This window comes from Phacochoerus africanus, chromosome 9 (genome assembly GCF_016906955.1).
Source record: "Phacochoerus africanus isolate WHEZ1 chromosome 9, ROS_Pafr_v1, whole genome shotgun sequence".
Taxonomy (NCBI): Eukaryota; Metazoa; Chordata; class Mammalia; order Artiodactyla; family Suidae; genus Phacochoerus; species Phacochoerus africanus.
The window spans coordinates 118,234,764-118,241,101 of NC_062552.1; positions in this window are offsets into that span (position 1 = coordinate 118,234,764).

Sequence of the window (6,338 nt, forward strand, 5' to 3'; positions counted from 1 at the left end):
CTGAGGGCCTTGCTGTTCTTCCCTGAAGTGGCCCAGCCCAGCGGAACCAGGTGTGGGGCTTCAAGGCCCCTGCAAGGAGATTGAACTCGAAGCCTCTGGCCAAGACAAGAATTACCAGACCCGGGGTGGGGGTGGGGTGGGAAGGATGGAGCGGGGGTTTGGGATTGGCATATGCACTCTGGGGCATATGGAACGATTGACTGGCCAAAGGGCACCTGCTGTCTAGCACAGGGAACCCCACCCAGGATTCGGTGATAATCTCTGTGGGAAAAGAATCAGAGAGAATGGATGTGTGTCTATGCAGGACTGGGTCACTTTGTTGTACAGCAGAAATGATCACAGCCTTGTAAATTAACAATACTTCAATAAAGCTTAAAAAAAAAGAAATACCAAAAAAAAAAAAAAAGAATTACCAGACTCTTGTCTTAGCCCCACCCATCTCATTGTAATGCCCCCTCCCCCACCTCGAGCAACCTGGCCTACTCTTTCCTGCCCCTACTAGGAAAGGGGAGTGGCCCACTCCTCACCCCACCCCTATGGGGGCCTTATCCTCCCCCCAAGCAACCAGTAAGTGTATCCTAAGACCCTCTCCCCAACCAATCAGCAGGTCAGCCGGTATATCCTGAGACCAACTCCTCTCCATGGGCTATAAAAACAGACACAACCACTCGCCCAAGGTCAGCTCTTGCTGATCATCAGGAAGTCATCCTTCTGCTCTAGCAGCATCTCTTATCTCAATAAACTCTTGTTTCTTTTCCCTTCGATGTGCTGGAAATTCTTCTCCCGACTCTCGAGCACAGACCGAGACACCAGGGGGTACAAGGCCCCTTGGGAGGGTGGGGTGATGGAAGCCCCATGGCCTTGCATGACCCAGGGTTCATCTCTCCTGGATACTCACCCTCCAGAGCTGCTGAGGGGGTGAACGAGTCCGGTAGGTCCAGAGCCTGGTACCTCGCCTGATGTGTGGTTAATCACCAGTAAATGTCAGCTGCCTGATGGAACCGGCTTTATGACCGCCGTGGTCCCAGCCCTAGGAGACCATGTAGGAGGAACTGGACTCTGTGTCCTTTGGGCTCCAAAGCCCCTTCTTCCAGGCGCAGAAGGGAGACAACAGGCAACTGCCAGGTGCCAAGTCGCAGAGGTATCACGTGAAAGAATGACACTGGGTCATCCTGATGCAGTTAGCATCTTGTAGAGTATTGGGACCTCAAGTGACTTAAGGCTCTCATTTTTCTCATGGAGGGAGGCGATCACCCAGTTCCTGGGATATGTGAGTGGTAGAGCCTGGGACAAGCTCAAGGGAGAGGGAAGCTAGCCCCCAAACCATTACTCTCAGAATCTGTAGTCTTGTTGTTGTTGTTGTTGTTTTTTATTTTTATGGCCACACCTGCGACGTATGGAAGTTTTTGGAATAGGGGTTGAATAAGAGCTATAGCTGCTGGCCTCCACCACAGCTCATGCCAGATCCTCAACCCACTGAGTGAGGCCAGGGATCAAACCCGCATCTGCACAGAGAAAACGTCAGGTCCTTAACCCACTGAGCCACAATGGGAACTCCCTGAAGTCTTGATTAATGTTTAATATTCTCCATAACCAGCACAAAAGACACTTTGCAAAATCATCTATAGAAGAAACCAGAGAGTTAGGTCTCATTATTCCCATTTTGCAGGAATGGAAACAGAGGCACACAGAGACCAAATAGCCTGCTCTGGGATTCCCATTCATTAGAAAGCTGATTTGGGATTCATGAATTCTTTCTCTTTTGTTATACTGCCATTAGCATTTTATCCTAACATTGCTGAAAGTCACCTCAGAACTAAAGGAAACCGCATTGATGAGCCCGGGAACACATTTCAAGGCTATTGACCTCTGTGGACTAAAGAAAAAAAATCTCTTAAAAAAAGCTTAATGGGTAATTCTAACTTGCTCTGTTTACTCGCCTATCTTTGAAAGTCATACCATGACGTTAAAAAAAATTCTAATGGTCTTGATTTCTCATTACATGATGTTCTTGCTGTTCTTGGATAACCAGAGCGACACCAAATAACACGGGAGCACCTGGCCGTGGAAAGGCAGCCTTGCCTCCTGAGAGCGCACGCTCCAGGGACTCATCTGCCAGCTTCCCCTGGGTCAGGCTCTGCCCCGTGGGGTGGACATGCTGGTACCCCATCCCACGTGACTCAGTCCCACACCCTCCCATTTCTTGGCACATGTTCACCACTGCACTTAGGCTGACTTTCTGGGCATGTCCTTAGCACTCCTTTCCTGCACTTTCTATTGTGGTTCCTTCTGGAGGGTTGCCTCCCTCCCTCTCTTCAGTCTTAGTTTCCGGCTTGTTTCTTAGGTGACAATTTTGTGCCCATGTTCTTGGATTCTACTTGTATTAGTCAGGATGGCCTGGGTTATGCTGCAGTAACAAAGTAACTCAGAAACTCAAGGGCTTAACACAGCCCAGGTGATGTCTGGCTCATGCTATATGTCTCCTCGGGATGGATGTAGGGCTCTGCCTATCATGATGAATCAGGGACCAGGCTCTAAGGGGGCTCCAAGTTCTTGCCTCCGATCTTCTTGTTCTTCTTATTTTAGGGCCGGACCTGTGGCATATGGAGGTTCCCAGGTTAGGGGTCTAATCAGAGCTACAGCTGCCAGGCTACACCACAGCAATGCCAGATCAAAGCCACACCAGAGCTCACAACAATGCCAGATCCTTAACCTACTGAGCGAAGCCAGGGATCAAACCCGCAACTTCACGGTTCCTAGTCATATTTGTTTCTGCTGTGCTACAACGGGAACTCCAGTGCCTCGGATCTCCTGACTCTAGTTCCTTATGTAACAATTAGTCCAGCAAGCAGGATGTCACAAAAGTCCTGCTACCATCTGAGTACCTGCTATTGGCATCTTTCAAGCTTTATTAAACAGCCTCATCTTTTCTGCCCAAGTGCCAAACCATTTGACTCAAAGGACAAAAATAAGGCCGATGGGGACACATAGCCTCTTCATTTCTGACAAAGCCGATCTTGGAACACACGGCTTATTTCTATCAGACAGCGGGTTCTTAGAAACCAGCCCCTGAGTTAGACAGATTACCCACCAAGCACTTGAGACCAAGGCCAGGCCTCTTTGTGGCCCTACACTCTGCTCCCGGGACAACGTCTGGGCTGCCCGGGGCCCCAAACAAGAGGCATTATCGAAATGAACTAGTTCAAAGAGTTCACATGGAAATGCTACAAAGTCGATATTGTTTTCCACATTTTACAGATGAGGAAACCGAGGCACAGAGCAGTTGAGGAACTTCCCCAAAGTCACACAGCTGCTGTCTCAAAGTATGTGGCATGCTATACCAGAATGGCCCCTTACCGCCCTGGGCTGCTGGCTGTGTCCTCGCTGGGGAGGGGGCCGCCTTGGAGAGAATGCCTTTCTCTGATTTCTCCACCCAGGAGTATCCCATTCAGCCTCCCACGTGTGGCTCAGACGCCACTCAGAGGCTGTCTGGGCAGGGCCTGGCAATGGGGGAGGCCATGCGCTCCGCCCCCTTCACCAATCCTGAACACCCAACAAAGGACAGGGGCAGCGAGGTCCAGCCTCTAAAGGAGCTCACGGGTTGTCCGTCTTGTTTGTGGCTCTTCGTGGGTCATTCCTGACGGCTCTGGGAGGGATCTGAAGGTTCACGCTCACCACGCAGCAGGGCCTCTAACGATTCCGCATCCAAGTCCAGCGTGTCTGGGGTTTCCCTGCACAGGCAATGCCCCAGCCCCAGGCGGGCGTCCTGCAATTCAGTTCCGACACTATCTTCCTGGGGTCACATCGGATCCCACAGGCTAAGGGCTCAGTCCTGTAAGGCTGGCTGCCCCACTGCTCCAGACCCTGGTCACAGGTCCAGGATCTCATAAGTCCGGGATGTTACCTTGCCTCTGACCCACTGGCTAGAGAGTGGAGGTTCCTATGGCCTCTCTGGGTTCTGCTGATTTGCTAGAGCAGCTCACAGAGCTCAAAGAAGCCTCCTACTCACAGGTTTAAAAAAAAAAAGGTGAACTCAGGGAATTCCTGTTGTGGCTCAGTGGGTTAAAAACTCAACATAGTGTGAGGACGCAGGTTTGATCCCTGGCCTCGCTTAGTGGGTTAAGGATCTGGTGTTACTACAAGTTGTGGCATGGGTCACAGATGTGGCTCGGATCTGGCATTGCTGTGACTGTGGTGTAGGACGGCAGCTGTAGCTCCATTTTGACCCCTAGCCTGGGAGGTTCCTTATGCCGCGGGGGTGGCCCTAAAAAGCAAAGCAAAAAAAAAAAAAAAAAAGAAAAAAAAAAGATGAACTCAGGGACAGCCAGATAGAAGAGAGGGCAAGGCATGGGGAAACCGAGTGGGACTTCGTGCTCCCTCGGAGCTCGTGGCTCTCCCCATTCTCCAGAGGCTCCCCGAACCCCCTCCTTTTGGCTTTTTTGAAGGCTTCATTACACCGGCATGATTGATTAACTTGCCGACCCTTGGTGTTTAAACTCAGTCTCCAATCCCTCTTCCCCTCCTTGAAGTTTGGGGTTGGTTGCCATGGGAAACCAACGCCATCCTCAGATGACTTGGGGGCTTTTCAGGATCCCCCTCATTAACATAGCAAAGGCCACTTAGGAATTGCCAAGGGTTTTAGGATCCTGGTGCCAGAACTGGGGATGGAGACTAAACATATATACACACATTTCTTCTCATTAACGGTAACATCCCAGCCTTGTTACCCACTGTCCACAGCCGCAGACCAGTGTTCTTTGAGGTTGGGACCTGGGTCTGCCTCCCACCCCCCATCCCTGGGATTTTGCACATGCCCCGTAAAGGAGGTTTTCTTTTTCTTGGTGAACTAATGCCCACCCCATGGGCTTGTGGAGAGGACCAGGCGAGCTCCTGGGACAGAAATCGAGATGCAATCAGTATTTCCCTTTCTGAATCAGTGCCCTTTCTGAATCAGTGCCCATCAGAAGCACTCTTGACCTTTGTCCTCATTTTTTTTTTTTTTGGGTCTTTTTGCTATTTCTTGGGCCGCTCCCGCAGTAGATGGAGGTTCCCAGGCTAGGGGTCCAATCGGAGCTGTAGACACCGGCCTACATCAGAGCCACAGCAACGCGGGATCCGAGCCACGTCTGTAACCTACACCACAGCTCACGGAACACCGGATCCTTAACCCACTGAGCAAGGGCAGGGACCGAACCCACAACCTCATGGTTCCTAGTCGGATTCGTTAACCACTGCGCCACGACGGGAACTCCTGTCCTCATGTTTTGAAGGAGGCTCAGGTGGCCTCACCGGACATCCGAGGGCTTGCATTTAACCTCAAAGCTTCATTTATCTGTCCTTAAAAATCTAATGGGTTTGTCTTTTCCCTGCAAACTGAGAGGGAGCTGTAAATGTCACTTCTGCGTTGTCCCTGTCTGAGCATGCTTGTGTGTTTCCCTCTCATTGGAGTAGAGCTGGGGCCCTGCCTGGAGGGGCAAACTGACCTGGACCATCCCAGCACCTCCAGCATCTGTGATTCAGCTGGTGCCTGGGCAGAGAGGCAGACCACCTGTGGACTGGGCAGTTGGAATTGTTCCTAAGGTCTGAGATGGACTGGGGAACATATGGCCTCAGGGCAGCCCAGGCCAAAGAGTGAGGGGCCTGCCTTCTAGGCCTGTAACCTGCTGGACCTCCATTTCCAGGTCTGCCCACTGGGGATAACGATTCCCAGCTCTGCCCTTCAAGGGCCAGTTGTGAGGATCAGACCAGTTGGTGAATACATTTAAATTTCTATGAACAGGCAAAGCTGACCCGCCTGATGTGTGGCACACTCTTGTCCTTTTTTCCAATTTAAATTTTTTTTTTTTTTCTTTTTAGGGCCACACCAGCGGCAGCATAGGGAAGTCCCTAGGCAAGGGGCTGAACTGGAGCTACAGCTGCCGGCCTACACCACAGCCACAGCAACGCAGAATCCGAGCTGCATCTGCAACCTACAGCACAGCTTACGGCAATGCCGAATCCTTAACCCACTGAACGAGGCCAGGGATCAAACCCTCATCCTCATGGATACTAGTTAGGTTCTAAATCGCTGAGCCACAATGGAAATTCCACACATTCTTGTCCTTCTTATGACAGGGTTGCTGTAATGCTTTGCCCTCCCCCCAAGCCCCCTGCCCCATGAATGGCCTCTGCTGGTTCCCATAGGAGCCACTGGAATCCCCTTGGGCTTTAAGTTAATTGGGTCTCTCTGCCAACCAGAGTCCAGAGTAATGTAATGACAGGCCACTCTTCGACATGAAATGACGGTGTCTTAGGTGAATTCCCTGGACTCTCAGGAATTCCGAGTGGCCTTTGCATGT